Source organism: Oncorhynchus keta, chromosome 4, assembly GCF_023373465.1.
Source record: "Oncorhynchus keta strain PuntledgeMale-10-30-2019 chromosome 4, Oket_V2, whole genome shotgun sequence".
NCBI classification, from domain to species: domain Eukaryota; kingdom Metazoa; phylum Chordata; class Actinopteri; order Salmoniformes; family Salmonidae; genus Oncorhynchus; species Oncorhynchus keta.
In genome coordinates, this window is record NC_068424.1 from 64,593,321 (window position 1) to 64,602,238 (window position 8,918).

Sequence of the window (8,918 nt, forward strand, 5' to 3'; positions counted from 1 at the left end):
CTGATGGAGGGATTGTTCCTGGTGTAACTCGGGAAGTTGTTGTTGTCATCCTGTACCTGTCCCGCAGGTGTGATGTTCGGATGTACGGATCCTGTGCAGGTGTTGTTACACGTGGTCTGCCAATGCGAGGACGATCAGTCTCCCTGTAGCGCTGTCTTAGGCGACATTGCAATATATTGCCCTGGCCACATCTGCAGTCCTCATGCCTCCTTGCAGCATGCCTAAGGCACGTATGAGCAGGGACCCTGGACATCTTTCTTTTGGTGTTTTTCAGAGTCAGTAGAAAGGCCTCTTTAGTGTCCTAAGTTTTCATAACTGTGACCTTAATTGCCTACTGTCTGTAAGCTGTTAGTGTCTTAACGACCGTCCCACAGGTGCATGTTCATGAATTGTTTATGGTTCATTGAACAAGCATGGGAAACAGTGTTTAAACCCTTTACAATGAAGATCTGTGAAGTTATTTGGATTTTATGAATTGTCTTTGAAAGACAGGGTAATGAAAAAGGGACATTACTTTTTTTGCTGAGTTTATGTATGTCGTGAAGCTAATAGCATTTACTCTATTACTGTGTAACTCCGGTAGGGCAACATCTGAAAAATAGCGCACTTGGTAGTGTATACCGGTGCTGTAAGCTGTTAGTGTCTTAACAACCATTGAACAGGTGCATGTTCATTAATTGTTTATGGTTCATTGAACAAGCATGGGAAACCGTGTTTAAAGCCTTTACAATGAAGTTATCTTTGAAAGACAGAGTCCTGAAAAAGGGATGTTTCTTTTTTTGAGTTTAGTTGACTTATTTAAAATGTTTGTGGTTTATTTTTTACCAAAATACAGTACTACAAATATTGCATTATTTGTGTAGTACAGGCCTGGCTACATTACATTCCCATCGTTGAATACATTATTGATGACTGACCTTTAGTGTCAAGCCCTGATCTGTTTCACCGGTCCTTGTGCTTTTCTCCACCCCCTCCAGGTGTCGCCCATCTTCCCCATTATCGCCTGTATATTTATACCTGTGTTTTCTGTCTGTCTGTTGCCAGTTCGTCTTGTTTGTTCAAATCTACCAGCGTTTGGGCTCTGCACCTGATTTACCCTAGTCTCTCGCGCCCTCCTGGTTTTTGACCTTTGCCTGACCCTGTACCCGCCTGCCTGACCACTGCCTGTTCCTGAGTCTGCCTGCCGTCCTGTACCTTTGCGCCACCTCTGGGTTACCAACCTCTGCTTGACCTGAGCCTGCCTGTCATCCTGTACCTTGGCCTCTGCTCTGGATTATCAACCCCTGTCTGCCTTGACCTTTCAATTGCTTGCTCCTGTGGTTACAATAAACATTGCTACTTCAAACCGTCTGCACTTGGGTCTTACCTTGATTCCTGATATTTAGAAGCAAGATAATATACACAGTGAGTATCAGGTAGATCCCAGTGGAAAGTCAGATGTTTTAGGTTCACATTTGAGTTAAAATCCCTCAATAGAAACCTATTTAGGAACCACTTCAAAATGTATGACAGCCTCCACTGAAAAGACTAAGGGGCGGTTTCCTGGACACAGATTAAGCCCATGTTGCACATAGGGATGTGTGAAACTTACTCCTTAGCCTGAAGTGTCCCCACTTGCCCCACCGAACAGCTAATGTACACTCAGATCATGCATGTTGTAAGCAATTTACCACACGTTACAATGATTTTACTGCCAGCTATGGTATATAGGCTATACAGTAAACAGTCTAGTCAAAAAATGAAAAGTAGTTTGCCTACATAGAGTAACCTGCTGTACACTGTAAGAAACATACCTTTCCCTGTCAGCAGTGTAAATGTATGAGTCTGTGGATACCTACACCTCCGCAGGCATCCTATTTCCTTCGAAGGTGCACTATTTTTTTCACTCTGAGCCACTCTGCTTTCCTCATTAGATGTTACACTGCCGTGCATCCCAAGTATTTTTGGAGTATACATTGTGTGGAATGGTGCGACACATTTAGAGTTTCAGGACAGCACAAACCTCATGTCCACTGTGATTCACAGTAAATGTTTTGTATCCTAGCAACAACACCCAAGAAGTGCTCTGATCATGCCTGTAGGCATCCGTGCAACACAGTGGAGAGGGCTTACTTCCTATGAACTGATGAGCAAATGTTTACATGCAATCAAATGTTGTCTTTTATTGATTCACACAGGCCCACGTTGGTGCATCACAGAGAGAACGGTGTTTCCAATCGCCTGAGGATATGTTTACTAGAATCCAGGAGAAATGGATCTTATTCAGAAGATCAATCCAATCAGGCAAATGGTGATTGAATGGTTCTTTTAGACATGAGTAGCTGTGGGTCCCTATATACCAGGACATTGTTGTTGATTGTGTCTTGATTGCTATATTCCCTCCAGCTGTCACATGGAAAAGTATTTTCCATGCAGTTCTAATGCTATTAGATTGATCATACATGACTGTTATACAGTTGCAGCTGAGATGTCTGTCACAGAGTAAGCTCAAGTTTTCTTCCATCCAATCTCTTAAATGTTCACGGTTGAGGGAACTCTTTTCAATACATAAGGCAATACCAGTAGGCATCATAAAAACTTTTTTGACCAAGTTTTTATTTTTATTTATTTTTTTGGTCGGGGGGAGGGGGTACAGGTATGGGCTGCACTTCAAAAGAAAAACAAAAGTATAAACAGGAAAAAAATAAAAATAATAGTGAAGACATCAAAACTATGAAATAACACATATAGAATCATGTAGTAACCAAAAAAGTGTGAAACAAATCAAATTATTTTCGATTTTAGAGTCTTCAAAGTAGCCTTGACAGCTTTGCACACTAGCTTCACCTGGAATGCTTTTCCAACAGTCTTGAAGGAGTTCCCGCATATGCTGAGCACTTGTTGGCTGCTTTTCCTTCACTCTGTGGTCCAACTCATCCCAAACCATCTCAATTGGGTTTAGGGTGGGTGATTGTGGAGGCCAGGTCATCCGAGGCAGCACTCCATCACTCTCCTTCTCGGTCAAATAGCTCTTACACAGCCTGGAGGTGTGTTGGGTCATTGTCCTGTTGAAAAACAAATAATAGTCCCACTAAGTGCAAACCAGATGAGATGGTGTATCGTTGCAGAATGCAGTGGCAGCCATGCTGGTTAAGTGTGCTTCGAATTAAAAAATAAATCACAGACATTGTCACCGTCAAAGCACCCCCACACCATCACACCTCCTCCTCTATGCTTCACGGTGGGAAGCAAAGCACACATGCAGATGATCCGTTCATCTACTCTGCGTCTGACAAAAAATCTCAAATTTAGACTCCAGACCAAAGGACAGATTTCCACCGGTCTAATGTCCATTGCTTGGCCCAAGCAAGTCTCTTCTTCTCTTCTGGTAGTGGTTTCAGTGCAGCAATTCAACCATGAAGGACTGATTCACACAGTCTTCTCTGAACAGTTCATGTTGAGATATATATATTTTTTTAACCTTTATTTACCTGGAAAGGTCAGTTTAGAACAAATTCTTATTTTCAATGACGGCCTAGGAACAGTGGGTTAACTTAGAAGTTGTTTTTCAGTCTCTCAGTCCCTGATTTGATGCACCTGTACTGAACTCGCCTTCTGGATGATAGCGGGGTGTACAGGCAGTGGCTCGGGGGGTTCAAAATCAAATCAAATCAAATGTATTTATATAGCCCTTCGTACATCAGCTGATATCTCAAAGTGCTGTACAGAAACCCAGCCTAAAACCCCAAACAGCAAGCAATGCAGGTGTAGAAGCACGGTGGCTAGGAAAAACTCCCTAGAAAGGCCAAAACTTAAGAAGAAACCTAGAGAGGAACCAGGCTATGTGGGGTGGCCAGTCCTCTTCTGGCTGTGCCGGGTGGAGATTATAACAGAACATGGCCAAGATGTTCAAATGTTCATAAATGACCAGCATGGTCAAATAATAATAAGGCAGAACAGTTGAAACTGGAGCAGCAGCACGGCCAGGTGGACTGGGGACAGCAAGGAGTCATCATGTCAGGTAGTCCTGAGGCATGGTCCTAGGGCTCAGGTCCTCCAAGAGAGAGAAAGAAAGAGAGAAAGAGAGAATTAGAGAGAGCACACTTAAATTCACACAGGACGCCGAATAGGACAGGAGAAGTACTCCAGATATAACAAACTGACCCTAGCCCCCCGACACATAAACTACTGCAACATAAATACTGGAGGCTGAGACAGGAGGGGTCAGGACACATTGTGGCCCCATCCGACAATACCCCCGGAGAGGGCCAAACAGGAAGGATATAACCCCACCCACTTTGCCAAAGCACAGCCCCCACACCACTAGAGGGATATCTTCAACCACCAACTTACCATCCTGAGACAAGGCTGAGTATAGCCCACAAAGATCTCCGCCATGTCACAACCCAAGGGGGGACGCCAACCCAGACAGGATGATCACATCAGTGACTCAACCCACTCAGGTGACGCACCCCTCCCAGGGACGGTAAGAGAGAGCCCCAGTAAGCCAGGGACTCAGCCCCTGTAATAGGGTTAGAGGCAGAGAATCCCAGTGGGAAGAGGGGAACCGGCCAGGCAGAAACAGCAAGGGTGGTTCGTTGCTCCAGAGCCTTTCCGTTCACCTTCCCACTCCGGGGCCAGACTACACTCAATCATATGACCCACTGAAGAGATGAGTCTTCAGTAAAGACTTAAAGGTTGAGACAGAGTTTGCGTCTCTGACATGGGTAGGCAGACCGTTCCATAAAAATGGAGCTCTATAGGAGAAAGCCCTGCCTCTAGCTGTTTGTTTAGAAATTCTAGGGACAATTAGGAGGCCTGCGTCTTGTGACCGTAGCGTACGTGTAGGTATGTACGGCAGGACCAAATCAGAGAGATAGGTAGGAGCAAGCCCATGTAATGCTTTGTAGGTTAGCAGTAAAACCTCGAAATCAGCCCTTGCATTGACAGGAAGCCAGTGTAGGGAGGCTAGCACTTGTTGTTGTTGTCCTTGATGATCTTTATGGCCTTCCTGTGACATCGGGTGGTGTACGTGTCCTGGAGGGCAGGTAGTTTGCCCCCGGTGATGCGTTGTGCAGACCTCACTACCCTCTGGAGAGCCTTACGGTTGTGGGCGGAGCAGTTGCCCTACCAGGCGGTGATACAGCCCGACAGGATGCTCTCAATTGTGCATCTGTATAAGTTTGTGAGTGCTTGAAGAGGTTGAAGAGGCGTTGCTGCGCCTTCTTCACAACGCTGTATGTGTGGGTGGACCAATTCAGTTTGTCTGTGATGTGTACGCTGAGGAACTTAAAACTTACTACCCTCTCCACTACTATCTTGTCGATGTGGATAGGGGGGTGCTCCCTCTGTTGTTTCCTGAAGTCCACAATCATCTCCTTTGATTTGTTGACGTTGAGTGTGAGTTTATTTTCCTGACCAGCCTACCACTGTAGTGTCGTCCGCAAACTTGATGATTGAGTTGGAGGCGTGCATGGCCATGCAGTCTTGGGTGAACAGGGAGTACAGGAGAGGGCTCAGAATGCACCCTTGTGGGGCCCCAGTGTTGAGGATCAGCGGGGTGGAGATGTTGTTACCTACCCTCACTACCTGGGGGCGGCCCGTCAGGAAGTCCAGTCCTCAATTGCACAGGGCGGGGTCGAGACCCAGGGTCTCGGGCTAGATGACGAGTTTGGTGGGTACTATAGTGTTAAATGCTGAGCTGTAGTCGATGAACAGCATTCTCACATAGGTATTCCTCTTGTTCAGATGGGTTAGGGCAGTGTGCAGTGTGGTTGCGATTGCATCGTCTGTGGACTTATTGGGGCGGTAAGCAAATTGGAGTGGGTCTTGGGTGTCAGGTAGGGTGGAGATGATATGGTCCTTGACTAGTCTCTCAAAGCACTTCATGATGACGGAAGTGAGTGCTACGGGGCGGGGCGGTAGTCGTTTAGCTATGTTACCTTAGCTTTCTTGGGAACAGGAACAATGTTGGCCCTCTTGAAGCATGTGGGAACAGCAGACTGGGATAAGGATTGATTGAATATGTCCGTAAACACACCAGCCAGCTGGTCTGAGGACGCGTCTGGGGTTTCCGTCTGGGCCTGCAGCCTTGCGAGGGTTAACACGTTTAAATGTTTTACTCCCGTTGGCAGCAGTGAAGGAGAGCCCACAGGATTTGGTAGCGGGCCGTGTCAGTGGCACTGTATTGTCCTCAAAGCGAGCAAAAAAGTTATTTAGTCTGTCTGGGAGCAAGACATCCTGGTCCGCAACAGGGCTGGTTTTCTTTTTGTAATCCATGATTGACTATAGACCCTGCCACATACCTCTTGTGTCTGAGGAGTTGAATTGCGACTCTACTTTGTCTCTATACAGACACTTAGCTTGTTTGATTGCTTTGCGGAGGGCATAGCTACACTGTTTGTATTCGGTCATGTTTCCGGTCACCTTGCCGTGGTTAAAAGCATTGGTTCGCGCTTTCAGTTTCGCGCGAATGCTGCCATCAATCCACGGTTTCTGGTTTGGGAATGTTTTAATCCTTGCTGTGGGTATAACATCGCCGATGCACTTTCTAATGAACTCGCTCACCGATTCTGCCTATTTGTCGATGTTGTTGTTGGACGCAATGCGGAAAATATCCCAATTCACGTGATCGAAGCAGTCTTGAAGCGTGGAATCAGATTGGTCGGACCAGCATTGAACAGACCTGAGCTCGGGAGCTTCTTGTTTTAGTCTCTGTCTGTAGGCTGGAAGCAACAAAATGGAGTTGGTCAGCTTTTACGAAAGGATGGCGGGGGAGGGCCTTATATGCGTCGCGGAAGTTAAAATAACAATGAATAAAACATCAGTCTCACCGTTCAAAAGTTTGGGGTCACTTAGATATATCCTTGTTTTTTAAAGAAAAGCACATTTTTTTTGTCCATTAAAATAACATCAAATTGATAAGAAATACAGTGTAGACATGTATGGTTAATGTTGTAAATGATTATTATAGCTGGAAACGGCTGATTTTGAAAGTCTACACAGGCTCAAAATGGCCAGAAACAAAGCACTTTGTTCTGAATCTCGTCAGTCTATTCTTGTTCTGAGAAATGAAGGCTATTACATTCGAGAAATTGGCAAGAAACTGAAGATCTCGCACAACGCTGTGTACTGCTCGAGAGGCGACTCACCTCTTCACTGTTGACGTTGAGACTGGTGTTTTGCGGGTACTTAAAAAAAAACATTTTACATTTTTTTTTACCCTGTTTTTCTCCCCAATTTTGTGGTATCCAATTGTTTAGTAGCTACTATCTTGTCTCATCGCTACAAATCCTGTACGGGCTCGGGAGAGACAAAGGTTGAAAGTCATGCGTCCTCAGATACACAACGCAACCAAGCCGCACTGCTTCTTAACACTTAACGCATCCAACCCGGAAGCACCAATGTGTCAGAGGAAACACTGTGCACCTGGCAACCTTGGTTAGCGCGCACTGCGCCCGGCCCACCACAGGAGTTGCTGGTGCGTGATGAGACAAGGATATCCCTACCGGCCAACCCCTCCCTAAGTACACACTAATGTACTTGTCCTCTTTCTCAGTTGTGCACTGGGGCCTCCCACTCCTCTTTCTATTCTGGTTAGAGCCAGTTTGTGCTGTTCTATGAAGGGAGTAGTACACAGCGTTGTACGAGATCTTCAGTTTCTTGACAATTTCTCGCATGGAATAGCCTTCATTTCTCAGAACAAGAATAGACTGATGAGTTTCAGAAGAAAGTGCTTTGTTTCTGGCCATTTTGAGCCTGAAATATCTAACAAGTAATTTAACATAGCAATTTCACAACAACTAACTTATACATACAAGTGTAAAGGAATGAATAAGAATATGTACATAAAAATATTTGAATGAGTTATAGCCGAACGGCATAGGCAAAATGCAGTAGATGGTATAGAGTACTGTATATTCATATGAGAGGAGTAATGTAGGGTATCTAAACATGATATAAAGTAGCATTGTTTAAGGTGGCTAGTGATACATTTATTACATCAATTTTTCCATTATTAAAATGGCTAGAGTTGAGTCAGTATGTTGGAGTGGTTGAAAAATGTGTTTTAATGACTCCAACCTAAGTGTATGTAAACTTCCAACTTCAACTGTACATAGAGTTGAAGTCAGAAGTTTACATACACTTAAGACGGAATAATTAAAACTCGTTTTTCAAAATCTCCACGCACTTCTTGTTAACAAACTATAGTTTTGGCAAGTCAGTTAGGACATCTACTTTTTGTATGATACAAGTAATTTTTCCAACAATTGCTTACAGACAGATTTTTCACTTAGAATTCACTGTATCACAATTTCAGTGGGTCAGAAGTTTACATACACTAAGTTGACTGTGCATTTACACAGCTTGGAAAATTCCAAAAAATGAAGTCATGGCTTTAGAAGCTTCTGATAGGCTAGTTTAAATAATTTGAGTCAATTGGAGGTGTACCTGTGGATGTATTTCAAGGCCTACCTTCAAACTCAGTGCCTCTTTGCTTGACATCCTGGGAAAATCAAAAGATATCAGCCAAGACCTCAGAAAAAAATAGTAGACCTCCACAAGTTTGGTTCATCCTTGGGAGCAATTTCCAAATGCCTGAAGGTACCACGTTAAATCTGTACAAACATTAGTACGCAAGTTTAAACACCATGGGACCACGCAGCCGTCATACCGCTCAGGAAGGAGACGCGTTCTGTCTCCTAGAGATTAATGTACTTTGGTACGAAAGGTGCAAATCAATCCCAGAACAACAGCAAAGGACCTTGTGAAAATGCTGGATGAAACCGTTACAAAAGTATCTATATCCACAGTAGAACGAGTCCCATATAGACATAACCTGAAATGTTGCTCAGCAAGGAAGAAGCCACTGCTCCAAAACCAAAACCACCATTAAAAAGACAGACTACGGTTTGCAACTGCACATGGGGACAAAGACT